Source organism: Crinia signifera, chromosome 1 (genome assembly GCF_055691185.1).
Source record: "Crinia signifera chromosome 1, ASM5569118v1, whole genome shotgun sequence".
Classification (NCBI taxonomy): Eukaryota; Metazoa; Chordata; class Amphibia; order Anura; family Myobatrachidae; genus Crinia; species Crinia signifera.
In genome coordinates this window covers 246,975,431-246,994,215 of record NC_139217.1, presented here as the reverse complement: position 1 = coordinate 246,994,215, position 18,785 = coordinate 246,975,431, and the positions used below count along the sequence as shown (strand labels likewise).

General features: G+C 44.1%; 2 long non-coding RNA genes across 3 annotated transcripts in view; one reads left to right on the top strand and one right to left on the bottom strand.

Annotated features, from left to right (window-relative positions):
* The window catches only part of LOC146072634 (uncharacterized), a 106,649-nt gene extending 101,111 nt beyond the window's left edge, over window positions 1-5,538 (bottom strand). For both annotated transcript variants that reach the window (XR_014473221.1, XR_014473222.1), the window contains exon 1: window positions 5,208-5,538. This is a non-coding gene — a long non-coding RNA (uncharacterized LOC146072634). The remainder of the gene's footprint in view (window positions 1-5,207) is intronic.
* A 106-nt stretch (window positions 5,539-5,644) lies between these two features.
* Window positions 5,645-18,785, top strand: part of LOC146027682 (uncharacterized) — a 58,036-nt gene continuing 44,895 nt past the window's right edge. The window contains exon 1 of the long non-coding RNA XR_014455076.1: window positions 5,645-5,764. This is a non-coding gene — a long non-coding RNA (uncharacterized LOC146027682). The remainder of the gene's footprint in view (window positions 5,765-18,785) is intronic.

Sequence of the window (18,785 nt, the reverse complement as noted above, 5' to 3'; positions counted from 1 at the left end):
CGCCAGCAAGAGGGAGCCCGGCTCCATCTGTATATTATATTACGGCCATAGATTCTGTGTCCATGGAATTGCAGACGTGAACCACCAGCCCTGGAGAGGATGTGATCCCGTGACACATGTTATACAGTGACATTGCAGCCCTGTGGCACATACAAGGGAGAGATGTGTGGGTTCAGTTGTCGAGGTTGTGGTGTGTGTAAGGAGGGGGGGATCAAGCAGGGGCCCTCAGAGATGTCAGTGTACTGGGCACCAAGATTTCTATTGCTAGCCCTGTTCCTGTGACTCGGTAAGGATGGCAGGGGTTGATTTTAATAGGTGTGATTCAGGCAGAAGCCTCAGTCTATCGGTGGCAAAGGGCCTGAATCTCTCACCCAAGCTCACTGAAGCAGCTCTTAATAAGATGGTAAAGTGAAGAGATTTGCACTATATTTCACTTTCAGGGCCTGATTCTGGTTCACTTGCAAAAGCAAATTCTCTCTCTAATGGACAAAACCCTGTGCACTGCAGATGTGTTAGATGTAGCATGTGCAGAGAGATTTCAATTTGGGTAAGTTATTTTGTTTCTGTGCAGGGTAAATACTGGCTGCTTTATTTTTACACTGCAATATAGATTTCAGTTTGAAGTACAAACCCCACCCAAATGTAACTCTCTCTGCACATGTTACATCTGCCCCACCTGCAGTGCACATAGTTTTGCCCATTAGGGAGTGAACTAGAATCAGGCCCATAATCTCTGCAAATTGTAAACTTTTTGAAAGACAAGGCTTGCCATGTATATTAATACGCTAAGCAAGCAGGGATTAATGTGTGTTCAAATATTTTAATTCAGTGACAGCTTTAAAAGGTTATAAGCATTTTGGCTAGTAATCATTCAATAGATGAGCCCCATAACTTAGGCCTAGGGTAGGTAACATGCAGCATTGTGCATGCCCTTTCTCAATTTTAGCATGAATGGCATTACTATGGTGGTGTGAGGGTTGTAGACAACACCGGGTGACATTATCTGAGGGTGTTACTCAGGGGCGGATTGGGGACTAAAAGTGGCCCTGGAAAATATCTGGAAGAGGCCTCATGTGGGTGGCAGCAAATCATTAATGGGTGGAGCCAGCATAACAGTAGGCGGAGCCACATCCAGCTGCGCTGGGCCTTATATTTACTGCAGTGTACAGTGGGGAGAAGGAGGTGGGGTGGGAGGAGGTGGGGCAGTGGCCAGGAGCGGGCAGAGAGGAGGACAGTGGGCTGGAGAAGGTGGGGCTGCATCCAGAAGCAGGACCCTGTGCGGCATTGGCACCATTGATTGCCTGGCAGGGGAGGATCCAGAACAAAATGACAGGGGGGCACCATAACAGGGAAGAGAGGGGGGTTATTTGTGCATGTTCCCAAAACAGTTGGCGATGGGGAGAGATAGAGAGACAAAGGTGGCTACAGGGCAAGATATAGCGAGCTAGGGAAGGTGGACGGAGGGATGGGAGTGAGAGTGGGTGAGAGGTACGGGACAGTGAGGGGGTGAGTCTGAGGCACAGAGAGCGAGGGAAGAGTGAGATAGAGGGGAGAGAGGAGGTGAGCGTAAGAGAGAGAGAGAGGGGGGAGAGAGGGGATGGGGAGGGTGTGAGTGAGATACAAAGAGGGGGTGAGAGTAAGTGGAGACATAAAAATAGGGGGGAGAGGGATGACAGAGAGAATGTAGAGAACGAGAGGGTGCATAAGAGGTGAGAGGGGGTGAGAGCGGTGGCAAATGAAAGGAGGTAGGTGAGAGGAGAGAGAGAGAGGAGGGAGAGGGTTTGGGTGAGAGGGGAAAACGAGTGACAGGGATAATAGTGGGAGCGGAAGTCAGAGAGGAAGGATAGTGAGAAAGGGAAGAGAAAGCGAGAAAATGAGAGGGGGTGCATGAGAGGGGTGAGTAAGGGAGATGGGGTAAGAGTCATGGCAAAAGAAAAAGAGGGGTCGGTGAGAGGAGGAAGAGTGAGGGGGGAGAGAGAGGTTGGCTGAGCGGGGAAAGTGAGTGACGGGAGGATAGTAGGGGGAGGGGAGGGTGAGAGGTGGGCAGAATGAGAAAGGGAAGAGAGAGAGCGGGAGAGGAGGGTGAGAGTGAGTGACAGAGGGAAAGAGAGTGGGGGAGAAGGGAGAGTTTTGGAGAGAGAGAGAAAGAGGGGAAGAGTGAGAAGGGAGATAGAGAGTGTGTGAGATGGGGAGTGAAAGAGAGATGGGAGGAGAGAGGGAGGGGCCGCAGGGCGGGTTCAAGGTATCTCAACACCCTAGGCAAACTATCTGCCTACCTCCCCCATATTCCCACATACACACACTATTACCCCCAGGAGCCTGGGATTAGAGGAGGAGATGAGGTGGTTAGAGGAGGAGGTATAGGAGGAGAGGTGGTGGTAGAGGAGGAGAGGGGGCAGAGAAGGAGATGGGGGTGTAGGAGAGGAGACGGGGGTTAGAGGAGGACAAGTGGGCTGGTAGAGGAAGAGAGTGGGGTTTAGAAGAGGAGAGGAGGTGGTAGAGAAGAAGACAGGGGTTTAGAGGAGCTGGTAAAGGAAGATAATAGGGATAAATAGGAGCAGAGGAGGAGAAAGGGTTGGTAAATGGGGTGGTAGAGGAGAAAAGGGGGTGGTAGAGGAGAAGGGTCTGGTAGAGGAGGAGAAGGGGGAAGAGGAAGAGGAGAGGGAATGGTAGAGGAGGAGAGGTGGTGTAGAGGAGGAGAAAGGGTGTATAGGAGGGGAGGGGTGTAGAGGAGGAGAAAGGGTATATAGGAGGAGATGAGGTAGTAGAGAAGAGGGGTGGTATAGGGGAGACAGGGGTGGTATAGGGGGAGAGGGAATGTATAGGAGGAGAGGGGGTGGTATAGGAAAGGGTGGAAGTAGAGAATGAGAGGTTAGAAGTAGAGAAGGAATAGCAGGCAGGTGTTTGAAAGTTACAGAAATTACTTTGCGCCTCCTTATCCTTCCTTCCCCCTCAATCAAAGTGGTGAGTGTACTTAAGGCAGCTCTCAGGTTGGTAGGGGGGGGGGGGGGGGGGAGTGTGCTGCAGACTTCTGAAGGTCCTGGCATCTGTTTTGGTGCACGCCTCCCCAAGGGGTCTACGATACCCTATGGAGAGGAGGACAGCGGGCAGGAGGACATAGGCCAGGAGGAGGCTGAGCCGCATGGTATATGGTAGGGGGCTGTGTATCCTTCTGTCCCTCTCACCCTGTGTACCTCCCCTTTCCTCCCTCTCACCCTATGTACCTCTCTCTCCCTCCTCTGAACACTGCATCTTTCTCTAACAAGACTGTACCTTGAAAAAAACGATACCTATCGTTTTTTCAATCTTTGTGTTATTATTGGAGTGCTGCCCTCATCCAGGAATCGTCTCTCTCTCTATACATATACACACACTAATAAGAACATTACTTACTTCACAAAACATAAATTTATTTAAACTTTAAAAAGTTTGCTATACATACACCTGCAATATTAGCAAACGGATTTATGGTAAAATAAATAAACTGTAATTTTTAAATGGTTTTCTTACATTAACAATCAGAACCCAGATCTGCCAGTCTCCCTCTTCTCTCCATTATAATTCTGCCATAAAAAGAAACATCCATCTACCGGAACTGCAAAGATCATGTCGTAGATCTTCCCTAGCTTTCATACCTCCACCTCACACAGCAATGACAATAATGGGCCGGATGACTGTGCGGGACACCAACCAAACCGAGTTTTTTTGGGGTGAAAGTTATTTCCAAGATATGGTTTTGCCTTTGGCTGGCATTTCCCAGGTCTGCCGGACTCGAACCAAAATACATCCGGCCTCATGTCTGATAACCGACGCCGCTGGCCTGACACCCCTCCCCCTCATCTCTTAATGAAAAGCACTTTCGAAAAAAAGGCTTATGATAAGTTTTCCCAGGATACCTATAGAAGACGGGCAGTCAGGATGCTGCTGGTCAGAATACTGACACCGGCATCCCAATGGAGGGAATTTCGACAGATTTAGTTATACTCACCCTCCCCCCGCTAGCCCTCCCTTTCCTGCAGCCTAACCAGTGGAGTAACTATAGAAGGTGCAGGGGATGCCTGTAATTCTGTATCACAGGCAGCGGCTCCGGCAGCCTAAAGTGCGGCTCTCCAAAGCCCTGTCACCTGTACCTGCTGGATAAAGGGGCTGGTGTCTGCCCCCTTCACCCAGCCAAGGGTGTCTACCTCTTGCGTGTCCACTCACTGTCCCACCAAGAAATCCACACCGCCTGGTCCCTGGAGAAAATGCCTGGATAATGTCATATGCATTTGAATTCCTGCTAGGTGCTTGAATAGGAAAATTATGGTCTGTCCTGTCTCTATTGTCCTGTCCCTAATGTTCTATGCCCATTCACCTGTCCCTAGTGTCCAGTGCTTATGACTAATGGCCTGTCTATATTGTCCTTTACATATTGTCCTATGCCTATTGTCCTATTTGTGCCATGCGCCTAAGGCGCACGCTGTCTCTTTATAGGTAATGGGAGGAAGGGTGCAAAATTTGAGTTTGGGTGCAAGGGAAGGGCTGATTTCCTTAGCACTGGCCATGCCTCCAGCTCTCCATTCTCCTGTCTTTTACTTTGTCATACTCCTTCCCCTTTGCTATGATGACCCCAAACCTCCTTCATTGTGGCGGACTACTGGGGGGGGGGGGGGCTTTTAAAATGTTGCTATGGGGCCCACAAAGGTCTAGTTATGCCCCTGAGCCTAACCCTACCAGCCCTGCAGCTGATCCTACCCCCCACATGCAGTCTAGCTGACCCTAACTAACCCCACTAGTGCCTAAATTTAACCTCCCAGTCAGCCTAACCTTACCCTTGATCCACCTGCAGCCTAACCCCCCCCCTACCCCTCCCCCTTCCCTCAGCCTGACACTAACCCTCCACACATAATCACCAATTGGGATGCCGGCTCTCAGTCATCCAGCATTGGTATTCTGACGACTACCGAAATATATGGATTGTAAATCACCCCCCCTCACACCCACACACCCATCCCTTATATACATATATGCCCTTCCCACATCTATTATACATACTGTATATACATGCCTGCCTATCACCCCCCTCCCCACACCCATTATACATACACATATGACTATAACCCTCCCACAACCATTACACATACATACTGTACATACATGACTAACCCCCCCCCCCCCCCATCCGTTATACATACATACTTCCCCACCTCTTATATACTTTAACCTACATTGTGGGGCTGCTTGAGAGGATCCAGTCTGCTCTGAGGATGCTGAGCTCTGTCCTTGGCCTCTTCAGGGCAGGGAGTGGACAGTGGAGCCAGCTAGGCAGATGAGGAAGTCGTGATGGCGGGGGCTGAGTATCATCCTATTCCCTGCAGAGCGCACAGTCTCAGAGCTGCTTGCGGAGAAGGGAAAGCTAAGCAGCATGATGCTACTGCCCGCTCCAGGTTTAAAGGCAGACTGGTGGTCTGTGGGGCAGCTGTCTCCCTCCCTCATCAGCCCTTGGCTGGACAGCAGGAGGAGGCGGCGGTTGGTAGGATCTCACTGCCTGTCAGAGCGTCCCCGGCCACCGCTACCACCCATACACGCGCTAGGGCTGGCTTCTGACCATTTCCGTACTCGCGCGCATGCGCAGTACGGGTTTTCGCGCAGGGACCCCTCAAAAACCGGTAGGCATCTCTGGGATGAAGTGGGCTGCTAAACCCTGCCTCCTCATGAAGCCCTCCTAAGTGGCCACACACCGGAGCTGAGCAGCGGCCACATCCTGACACTGACAGCCAGGGAGGTAGGCAGGCAGAAGATTCTTCCCGGCTGTCAGTGCGGCCCGCTGCTGCATACTGTATTTCGGCCTCATACTGTCGGCCTCCCGGGAAACTTCCCGGTGGATATAATGGCCAATCCGCCCCTGGTGTTACTTCATTTGTGGGGACAGTGTGTGAGAGCAACCCAGCATCTCTGGTAGTGTGCCACAAAACCATGCCCTTTACCTGTGAGACCACATTTCTTTTCCAGTGGGTGTGGTCTTGTACCAGGTAACACACTAACCATAGTTACGCCACTGCCTAACAGCAAAACTGTGGGAGTGCATGCTGGGGTGTGTAGTTTTACTGCAACTGGAGTGCCAACTGTTGCCTACCCCTGGATTAGGCACATCTGATATCTGTTAGTATTTTCAATCCACCATTGAGATATACAGTACATGTCCAAGAGGTAGACTCTGACAGGTATTTTAGTTGGTCTTGTTTGGAGGATGTCTTGAATATATCCTCCCAACAAAAATGATTACAGAAGATGCTAAAAATCTTTTATATTCTAAGCTACATTTTAATTGTTTTTTTTCTAGAAGATCCTACACTAATAGATATGAACAACCCCAAAGAGGTCTGTAATACATATATAGCAAACACTAACAATTACTGTATTTAAGTTGAGATAAATGTGTATACAAATATCTGTACACATTTTTTGTTTCTTTGGGATTGTTGCTGATTGACAACATTTCAAAGATTTTGTCCTTACAGCAATGGAAATAATTGAGTTGGTTTATATGGGTCTGCGCTAACCAATTTTAAGCAGCTCTTATAAAAACAATTAGATATAAAGAAAAAAGAGCGCTAATGGTGTTTGAATAATTATAAAAATTGAGTGGTACCTGTAAGAAAGAATATGGTTAAAAATAATGTTTACACACTTTTGGGGAATAAGTGAGAGTTTTAAGAACAAGTTTTTTGTGCGACTCGGTGGACCAGTTACTTTCCCTATCTTACCCTGTGTCCGCTCAGTGTGTAGTCTCCTGGGTGTTGGAATGCTGGCAATTGGGGATCAGGGTTCTTGTTTCCAAGTGGCAGAAAACAGCTGAACCATGCGTCCGTGGCAGCCGCTGCGATTGATCCTCCGGCAAAGCCGATACCCAAAAGTTCGGACGGCAGTCACTCGTGAGCTTTGCAGTGGGCAGTGGGGGCAGGCCGCTGGTCTAGGTGGATGAAGTTTGTAGTCTCCAACGCGTTTCATGTCTAAGCGCACTTTTTCAAGGATAATAAATTGTTGCATGGTTTGTGCTTTTATAGATAAAACTTTATTGAACATAGACAGGAAGTTGTCTTCAGGAAGTGTTAAAAAATGGTGGGAAACACATGTTTTTTCCCCTCAATGAATATTCTTATATAAATTGATATTTTTATTTGATGATTTAAAAATGGGAGGAATAAAATAATTAATAGAAGGTACCACTCATTAAAATGGTTATAAAAAGGCATTTAATTCTATATCTATGTTTAGACCTCTCTGCTCTAGTTTTCATATCATATATCCATTTTGTCTCAGTTCGCCTCAGCTGTGTCACCAAATCTCCTCCGCGCCAATTTACTTTTACTTTCTGTATAACCGAACATTGGAGTCCTGATGGATTTTTATTGTGATTCAGCAAGAAATGATTTGAGACACTGTGGGTTTTTAAACCTTTTAGTATATTATAAAAATGTTCTGCAAATCTGACTTTTGCTCTCTGCTTAGTCTGTCCAATATATTGGAGTCCGCACTGGCACTCCAGAAGATAAAGGACTCCCTCTGAGTCACAAGAAAGATGATCGTTTATTTTGTATTCTTTGCCGGTTTGATTTAAAGCTGTTTACTGGTTTAGTTGATTTTTTTACTATTTCTACAAGCTTTACAATTTAGGCATTTAAAAAAAACCTTTATTTTGTGTGGATATGTTCTGTGTCTGACTTTTGGTAAAACTGGAAACTAGGTGCTGTTTCATGTTTTTTGCTTTCCTGTAAATTATCTTCGGTTTCTCAGGTAGTATTGGTTGTAAAGTTTCATCAAGTTTCAGTATGTCCCAATGCTTGTGGATCATATTTTCTACGATTGAGGAATTACTGGTATATTGCGTGAAAAAGGCATAGGTGACGATATCTTGAATGTTCTTTTTTTTCTTATTAAGTTATGAGGTCTTTTCTTGTCAAAGTATTGGTTTCTGAAAGTTGTTTGTCAAGTAGTTCCTCATTATAACCTTTCGCTAGGAAATTTGTTTTCATTTCTTCACTTTGCTTTTGAAAGACCTGCTCGTCTGTGCAATTGCGTCTCACACGCCGGATTTGGCCTATTGGAATGTTTGATATCCATTTTTTGTAGTGGTTGCTGGTTGATGGCAGGATGTTATTACTATGTACGTCTTTTGTATGTGTTCGTGTTTTCAGTTGTTCTTCCTCCACATAAATTTCCAGATCTAAATAGACGACTTGTTGTTTACTTGAGGATATTGTAAACTCCAAATTCAAGTTGTTGGCGTTTATATATTCTGTAAATGAATTTAATTGTTCCTCAGTGCCCTGCCAGATGAAAAAGACATTGTCTATGTAACGATGCCAATTAACAAGGTGTTCACTGTGTTGGTTTGGGTGCCAAATTAAGTCATCCTCCCTTTTTGCTATGAATAGGTTTGCGTAGCTGGGGGCAAGGGGTGTCCCCAATGCTGCCCCAAATTTCTGCAAGTAAAATGTCTCATCGTGCCAGAAATAATTTTGTGACAGAATAAAATGTATGTTCTCCATGATAAAGTCAATTTGCAAATTCTTTAAAGATGGATCTGATGAAAGAAAGTGCCTTGCGTGTTCGCATCCTTTATTGTGCTCAATACAAGTGTAAAGAGACTTGACATCTGCCATGCACAAGAGGTAATCATTCTTCCATTCAGTTTGATCAAGAATTTGAAGTATGCTTGTTGTATCTTTTGGGTAGCTTCTCTGTTGAGTCACTAATTCTTGGAGGAAGAAATCAGTGTATTTAGAAAGAGTTGAAGTGATAGAATTTAAACCGGAAATGATAGGTCTTCCTGGTGGGTTGGTGATGCTTTTATGTATCTTTGGCAAAAAATAAAATGTGGGGATCTTTGGGTGTTTCTGAAAAATAAAGTCAAATTATTTTTTGTTAATAATGTCCATTTCAAGGCCTTCTTCAAGGTGTTCCATTAATTCTTTCGAGAAGGTTTCTGTGGGGTCTGTAGTGAGGATCTCATAGGTTACAGAGTCTGACAGTAGTTTTGTTGCTTCAGTTTTATACATGTCAAGTGACATTAGCACTACGCCTCCTCCTTCGTCGGCGGGTTTGATAACAAGCTCTTTGTCCTCTCTTAGCTATTTTAGTGCTATTTTTTCTTTTTTTCTATTGTGTCTGTGTTTCTGTTTCTCAGGGATCATGTCGATTTCTTTTTCTAGAAGTTTTTGGAAAGTGCTTATGTGAGGTCCCTTTACATGAGCTGGGTTGAAAGTTGATTTTGGTTTAAATTGTGTATGTTTGAATTCAGAGTTTTCCAGGTAGGTTGTATTGGGAGTGTTTACAAAGAACTTTTTTATACACAGTTTTCTTATGTATTTCTGCATGTCCATATATAAGTCGAATTTATTTACCTGTGCTTCAGATGCAAACTTTAATCCTTTTTGTAACACTTTTGTTTGACTTTCTGTGAGTGTTCTCTTACTTAAGTTAAATATAGTGATTTTTTGTTCAGTGTTAATCTCTTTAGTTTTCTCTTTCAGTTTCTTTCCTGCTCTTTTCCCTCTTTTTCTAAATCTTTTCTTTGTTTCTTGGGGTGTACGGTGCAATGGAAATAATATGAAGTACAGTATAAGTCCCTTAATTGATTTTAAATACAAGTGGAAATAGTATACTGATGATATATAACTAGATATACTTTGAATGGGAATATGTGGAATTAGTGATTATTGAAAAGTAATACCCTTTTGTCCCTCAATTAAATTTGTACAGTATATACAGTATACAATTCATTTAAACCTGCATTGTAGGTTAAGGTCGGTATCCATTTACTTGAAACCCTTTTTCAGTTGATTAAAAACAACCTGATAATGCGATTTTTGGCCAATGGTCATTCGCACGCTTTCCAATAACATGCCATTTTTAATGGTTGAAAAATGGAATCCGATTTCCCGATCACATATGTTATCGCAGCTCTGGTTGCAGTTTATCGCAGATTATACTTCAGGTACCTGAGGCACCTGAGCAGTGGAAAATGACCACAGCTGATTGGATACTGGTTTATATGTGAATCCCTAGTATATGTTCAATGAAATGTATAAGTATAATTGATAATGTGGGATTTGCTCTCCTATAGTATTGAACTGCATTTTAAGGGATGGTAGAGAAATTACAATGTTTAATATGCGGGATGATTACCGCAGAAAATTACTTCAGTCTTATTAATTAAAGTTAGTTGAACCACCTTAATCCAATCTAGGCCTGTCCAAAATTTAAGAGGCATTTGGTTTCTGTTGGACCAAGACTAATAGAATCAAAAGCTTACCTAAACTTGAGATGAAATAAGCACCATTTTTGTAAGAAGAAAAAGTTAGATGTTTTGCTATTGATTAGTTAGTGCAGTGGCTTTGTTAGGTGTCAATCCAGCTAGTGTAGCCAATAGGATCAGTGTGAGGTGAAGGGCTCTAGCAGCATATAAATATCTTGGCTGGGTAACTGCTTCCTCTTGCCAAGTTTGGATTCCCACCCACCTACCCACCCGAAGTAAGAAGTTATGTTTTGTAAGGGCATGGAGGAGTTGCAAAGGTTTAGGACCTTGCAAGGTGAGGTGCAGCAGGCGGAGAGCATGGCTCTTCGGTGGCAAAAAATTAACATGACAGAGATTGACTAGCATTTCCCCTTTGAGAGAGGCGAGTCGGTCACTACCTTAGGGGAGGACCAGGTCGCCATCTTACAGAGGGATCAGTACTTTGCCAATTAAGGGGAAATGGAGCTACTCGGTAATGTTACGCAGGGCGCGGAAATGTCCACGCCCATTTATTTAGTTATACATAAGGGTACCTGTGTATTATCACGGCGCCCGAATTTACTACGTACGCAAACGTAGTGAAATCGCATCGTATTGCATGCCGTTATGGTATGGCATGCGATGTGATGCAATTTTGATGCTTATAATGGCATTTAATATACTATAGCATTAAATGACATATGATGTCATTTATTAATGCCCCACCCCCCCAGTATCGACGTGATCCCAAAGCGTGGCGAGCGGCGGCGGTAAGCGTCCGACTGACCTTTTCATACCCCCACTTTCCACATCGGCGTGTAGTTGATATTATATAGTGTGGCGAGCTCAGCGAGCCTGAAGCGTGGCGAGCGCAGAGAGCCTTGCGAGGGGACGTGTATAATGTTACATGTATTATGCGTTCCCTCGCGGGGATTGCTGCGCTCGCCACGCATCGGACTCGGTGGCTCGCTACGCTTGCCACACTATATAACATCAACTCTACGCCGATGTGGATAATGGGAGTATGAAAGGTCGGTCGGATGCGTACCGCCGCCCCTCGCGGGGCATGCTGCGCTCGCCACACTTTGGGATGACGTGGATAGTGGGGGGCCAAAATAAATGACATTATATGTCATTTTACCATTAAATGGCATTATTCTACGTTCCATCAGAACCCATATCTTATCGCATCGCATGCCATACAATTATGGCATGCGATGCGATTTTTTATCGCATCCTATCTTTTTAATGGATTCACTGACACAGAGCAGTGAATACATTAGATAGGAAAATCACATCGCATGCCATACAATATGGCATGCAATGCGATGCGATTTCACTACCGTGAACAGCCCTCTACGCAAATGGAGTAGTGGGCACCGTGATAATACACAAGTACCCAAATAAGCTATTGCCGAGGGGCCATGATTCTTGGCCACCTTTTAACCAATTCTTACATTCCAGCTAAATCGATTATAATAAATTCTGTCTGTGACTTCAATTTTTCCAATCTATAGGTTTGTCCGTGTGTTTGTTTATTAGCGTTGAGTTTCTGATTAATAAAAACATATGGGTGTTGCTTGTTGCTTAAAGCAGCCCATACACGCTGCGATGCGGGCTGTCCCGATGTGTGCTTTGAGGTGCGCGCTCCCGCGGCACCTCATCGCACAGTACAAAAAGTATGTGCTTGCACATACTTTTTGTACTTCGTTTTCATCACATTGCTTCGCAGTGCATGCACAACGGGTGCACAGGCAATGCAATGCGATGTGATCCGTGCTAATTAAGCACGGAAAGCACGCCCATATCGGGGCGTGTATGGGCAGCATAAGGACTCATTTCTCTTGAACTGGGCCAATCCCAGGATTTCACTGGATTGTAACAAACCATTAATATTTTGAACAGATGTTTTGCTTTTTAATCAGTGGTCTTTTCTATTGATGTATTTTAGAGTACTTATTTAGTATTACACTTGCGTTGCTTTTTGTATTTTCATGTAGTTATTATTTTTATTGTTATTATCATTAAATAATTATTTATGCAAGCCATGATTTATTTTTATTTCATATCAGCACAGTTGCTATGTTACTGTAATTAGTTAATAAGGTGTACCCATTTTACATGCTACTACCATTGTTTGTATGATCGGGACCAATCCCATCAGATCATATACGGATTATATATATATATATATATATTATATATATTTTGATTGCTGCTGATAGATTTAAACATCCACATACAACAAAAATGTATCACATTAGACATGTTCTCACATGTGCTACTCAATTTGTAATATATGCCATCATATGTCCATGCAATCTTTTTTACATTGGCATGACTTCGAGAAAGTTCAAAGAACGTATGGCCATGCATAGATCTTCTATTAAGGCGGCATTGGCCAGAAGAAAAAAAGCGGACCAACCTGTAGCTATACATTTTAGGGACAAGTGTCAACAATTGGAGTCGCTACGCTATTTGATCATAGACCATGTGCCTCCATCAAATCACAGTGGCGATAGAGTTAAACGTCTATTAAAATTGGAAGCTACATGGATCTATGGATAAAATACCGTGGCCCAAATGGATTGAATGAAAGAATCGTTTGGAGTTCCTTTATGTAATTAGTAACTACCATCAGAGAATCTTTTGTTATAATATGGTAGCTCACCTGTGATTAAATTATGCCACAGCTACAACTGTTATTTTTTTACATTTGTAGTGTACATATGGTTCTTCTTTCTTTTGTGTTTTTTTGTCTTAATGAGTACATTGTATTAATGGAGCAATGATGTCTCCTCCACTGGTTTGCACGCTGGTCGGCGGTGGATGCCAGCTGTCATGGGGTGAGAGCCCTGGGTGGCTGCCGTGCATGGCCGGCTGGAATTTGCGAAGTAGCGGTATATAATGGGTTATTGTGGTACTAATTGGCCTGGAAGGACACCATGAGATTGCTCTATGGGTGTGAGACATATTTGCTCTTTCCTGTGTGTCCCCCTTGCTGATTATATTTTAACATTAAAATGATTTATATATAAATGTATTTATTGTATTGTGTGTATATGTTGTTTTATATGTATTTTTGTGACCGATGCTTGTGAGCCAATTGCCTGCTGTAACTCGATACAGTGGTGCCGCGCTCAGTTATAGTTTCCATGACTACACAGACGCCAGTGGGAGAGGCGGTCAGGTGTTTCGGGAAACAGCTGAGTGGACCCGGAAGTGATTGCCCCGCATTGTCAGGCCCTGTGGACGGCTGGGTGGAACGCAATATGCGGAAGTGACAGACCGGTGGAACGCACCAACGTCACTTCCGGGTCCCGTAGTTCCGGGCTGAGCACCCGTTCTGCACCGCTGTAACATGCCGGAGTTGAGGGGAAGTATTGGCAGCCACAGGTATTGTAGTTGAGCCTTGCAGGCTCCCGTTATTGTGCATAATTAAGTTTTACACAGCTGTTATTCATGAGAGAAATTAGTGACCTTTATTAGGGGCGCCCCAGGCACAGCACACCACACTGCCTCCTGCACTGTTGCTGAGCTGTTGTGTCGCATTGATGCCTGTCTTGATAAAGGACTGTGTCCAGTCCGAAACGTCGACCTATTGTATGCTGTGATGGTGATGTATTAAACCACTTATCTTTGTTGAACTATTGGAGTGTGCTCTCTCGGCTGGTTTATCTCACGATTGGCCCTCAGACTTATATATGGTACACGTGTGGTACCTTAAGTGAAGCACCCCACCGTTGCTTACTATCCTGATTGGGAGTGTGGACTTGCATGCCATATATATATATATATATATATATATATATATATATATATATATATATATACTTTGTTTATTTTACTTATTAATATATCTAAAATTACAGTTTGGCAAAACTGTTTGCATAAAGTCAACATATTGTATATTGTAAATTCTCCAGACAAGGTCAACCTTGACATGATTCTTAGCATACCAATTTGTCTGTGGGAAAAGTGATCCATAACTGATTTTCCAAACTCCGAAACTTTTTTGAGCTCAGCCTCATTGATCGGAAATTACTTCACATAGTTTGAATTAAATGAGTGAATACATTGCTGCCTTCATTTCCATTAAGCCCAAATGTCCACTTGAGTTATATTCACGGAGAAAAGACCCTGTCTGCAGGTAGCCAGATGACATGTGTGCAAGAACAATTTATCATATCAATTATTTCCAGTCAGTGCAAAGCATTTAAGTCCATGGGTTAATCCCTTTATAATGCAGCACTACATGGTGCTGATTCTCATCTAGTGAGACATTTGTAATAGTGCAGTGCTGTCATTATTCTGCATTGTCATATTTTCTACATTGCTATATTCTTACCTGCATACTGTAAATGAATGCTGTTCTGGCAACTTTGCTGATAGCAGTTACATTAATCTACAGATGGAGTAGGTTTTATTTTCTTAATTGGCGAACAGTGTTTTATTTATATAGTTGAAGCACCTACAAATAAACTATTCACAGATATGTGCAGATATTCTTTTTATAATGTTTAGCAGTGATGGAGCATTTGCTAAATATAACTTTTCTTTATATGAGCAGTAGTCGCATATTCTTGTAGACGTAAAAAAAAATCTATGTATACAGTATTTGCACTAATATTTACTGGATGAAATGGCTTTAAAGCTTATTTTAATGCCCTCATGGCAGATTAGTTTACACACTCCCAAATTCAAATTTGGAATTTCAGCTATTGGACATAATTCAGATTTGAATGTAGGGCAAATTTGTTTTCAAACTGGGCAAAACTATGGGGGTTAATCTGTTGATTTGCAAGGCTGCGAATTCGCAGCCTTGTGAGTCCGCCAAACCCTGCCTGAAGCCCGAATGCAGGGCTGCTCACCCCCCCCCCCCCCTTGCAGCATGTGTCCCCATGCACAGGTTTCAAATCTATTCACTAGGCAAGGGGAACCTCCCACATCTTTTAATAGTCGCCAAGCATCGAGATGGCATATAAAAGTGACTTTCAAGTCCTTACGCTGGTAAGGAAATGGATGGGCAGCTGACATCCGGTGATGTCAGCTGCCCGTCCCTCGCACGGCCTCATTAGCAAGAGAAGGCCCATCATTCTCCTGGGAATGCCCATGAAATGCTGGGCATTTCCATATGCTAATGGGGCTGCCCGACGCCCCTCTCAGCCCCCCGCCCACTGTCCTGGGTGCACGCACCCTGCTTGTGCATAAATGCATCTGCGCATGGGCAGTCGCACAACATCGGTCCTCCGTGCAAACACACGGGGTATACGAATGGACTAGAATAACCCCCTATGTGCACTGCAGGTGGGGCGAATGTAACATGTGCGTAAAGTTAGATTTGGGTGGTGTGTGTTCAAATTGATATCAATATTGCAGTGTAAAATTAAAGAAGTCTGCATTTACTCTGCACAGAAACAAATATAACCCTCTCTGCACAAGTTACATATGCCCCACCTGCAGTGCACATATTTTGAGAGCAAATTTGTCCTGCGATGAGCTCTGAAATAGGCCCTTAACCTCTGATATTGCCACTTTCATGTGCACTGGGCATATAGAGTTTGGTGACTCAGAAATGAATGCCTGCTCATGGTGCGTCAGAGGAGGGTAGGGATGTCTACTCAGCTAATCGTGGGCTGATGGTTATACAGTATGCATATATTAATGACTGGGTACAGCCTTAAACATTGCCCTAACTTTAATAAACGTTAAAGTTACATTCATGCTGCAGTACTTAGCATAACAGAAACCCAATAAATATATTGTAGCTGTTCTAGATTTGGGGCGGAGACAGGGAGTTGGAATTGTTCATGCACGGAGATGGTCCAGATTGTGGGTGTGTTATGGGAGTGCCATACAGATGCTGGGGAAAGTTGTTACATACATACTGTAGATGCAAAACTGCTCATATAATAGGCCATACTGAGGTGGAGAAACTGCACTTGCCATTGGGTTGGTGGAAGTTTCAATGGTGCAACCAATGGTGTTATCTACAAATGCACTAATCAGTATTAATATGTGTATGGATTCACACACACACACACTAGAATCAATCTGTGTAAGAATCACAGTCATTGCACATTTGGATGCACGGGTGAATACAAAAGAAGGACTTTGTAGTAGCAATTCTTAACAGACAGTGGACACTTCTGCTCGCAAATTGTAAAAAAGCCTCATATAAAAGGATTCATACAGTAATTGGGGTTATTCAGAGGTTAAGGCAATGGCAATAGCCGCAACTACATCTACATTAATGCCGCGAACAGTGGGCATCCTATTGAAAAGCCCACCTACTGCAATGCCAGTGTGTTTACAAAGATGCAACATCAGCATCAATCCACAGATTGGCTGCACCATCAGACATTACCCCTGCTCTATGGCAGACGAAGAGTGTCCGAGTCCGAGTGTCAGTGCAGCTGCATATTTTAAAGCAGTTGCAGACACAGACATGTCTGCAACACAGACTGAAACACTCAGCATGTTACATGGATCTCCGTGTAATTTTGATTTGTACCTCTACAGTCTTTTTCATGGCGCATGTGCAGTGTGGTCACAAAGGATGTGCAGAGGCAAACCACTTGCCCCTAGCACCCAATGGAGGCCTTCAGGGTTGTAATAAGCGCCGCATAAGCCTCAGTCTGAAAATGTTTAAGGGCCTTTTCTGCAAAATGGAAGTGGTGAGGCCAACGCCATGTAGAACCCAAACACTGGAAGAAGCAGTGTCTCACTAAATATATAAAAGTACAAATGCATAAATGTGTGGAAAATAGAAATGCAATTTTAATACTTATGATTTATGGCCAACCATGTGGCCAGCTGGTGTCTGTCTGGTGATCATCCTGCTATCATGATGGTGGACCTATTTTTATATGATGGCCTGGAGCTGCAGCTCCATTCACCCCATTGTTAATCTGGCCCTGGTTATCTCGAGTCTACCTCTGAATTACCACCAATAGGTTACAGTAGGGCAAATTACAAGTATAATTTATGCAAGAACAGCAAATAGTAGTGCAGATATAACAGTACAAGCCACATACTGTACATAAGAACAATTTCCTTTAGTAAAACAAATGCAAGTAAACTAGTAGGATAAACTATGTTCCTTTCCTATTCAAATGTGTGTTTGATAAACGATCAATGTGTTCATATCTCAAGGACTTTTTAGAACAACCATTCACTTTTTTCTCTAAACGAATAATACTAAAACTACATAAGTCTACATCTTATTTTACACAAGTCCACACAAGAAAGTACAAGAAAGTTCGGTACTTGTTTCCTAGCACGGCACCCCCGATTTTGATCAAAGTGCATCTTATACAATCGGCATGCGATGCATGCGTTGCGATGCAATGTGATTCACCCCTGATGGGTGCTTACAATGTTAAATGCACCCCCATTGTCAACGCCACCCCCACTATCAACGCCAACCCGAAGCGTGGCGAGCGCAGCAGTACACGTCCTCCGACCTTTTCATACCCCCACTATCCACGTCGGCGTGGAGTTGATTTTACATAGTGTGGCGAGCGGACACAGATTACTTTACATGTATTCCACGTCCCCTTGCTGCGCTCCCCACGCTTTCGTGCTCTTATTCCACGTCCCCTCGCGGGACTCACTGCGCTCGCCGCGCTTCGGGCTCGGTGGCTCGCTGCACTCGCCACACTATCTAGAATAAACTCTACGCCGACGTGGATAGTGGGGGTATGAAAATGTCGGAGGACGCGTACCGCCGTCCCTCGCAGGCTCACTGTGCTTGCCACGCGCATCAGGGTTCTTGTACAATGAAAAATCGCATTGCATCGTATGCCATTTGCTGCCATGCAATGCTATGCGATATTTCATTGTTCAAGCACTCCTGTTAATTTAACGGGAATATCGCATCGCACACCACTAAGTACAGTATGCAATGGGCGCCGTGCTAGGAAACCGAAAGTTCTCTTTAACCCAGATAAAGGGGTTTGGTGCACTGATATATATATATATATATATATATATATATATATATATATATATATATATATATTTATTTACTTACTTACAGTTTCTTATATAGCGCAGCAGATTCCGTTGTGCTTTACAATAGTAGACAGTGATAAAACAAACTGGGTAACAACAGACAGAGTTGGAGGTAGGAGGGCCCTGCTGCACGCTTACAATCTATATATACTGTATATATATATATATTAGAGATGAGCGGGTCCGGATCTTTGAGATCAGAAACCACCCGAACATCGCGATCCGAGGCGGGATCCGAGCCGACTCGGGAGTTCCGGCCTGAATTCCGGAACGAAAACGAGGCAAAACGTCATCATCGCGCTGTCAGATTCTCCCCGCCAACTTCACTCCATTATAGGAGAGGGAAGAGGGTGGTTGGGATCTGTGCTCTGTGCTGTGCACTTTTGTTTGGTGCTGCAGCGCTCACTCGATTAGGGTCTGCACGCAGGGGCTGCTGACTGTACACGAGTCCAGTGTACAGGGGCTGCAGAGGCTGTGTCCAGTGTGACATGGGCTGTGTCCAGTGTACAGG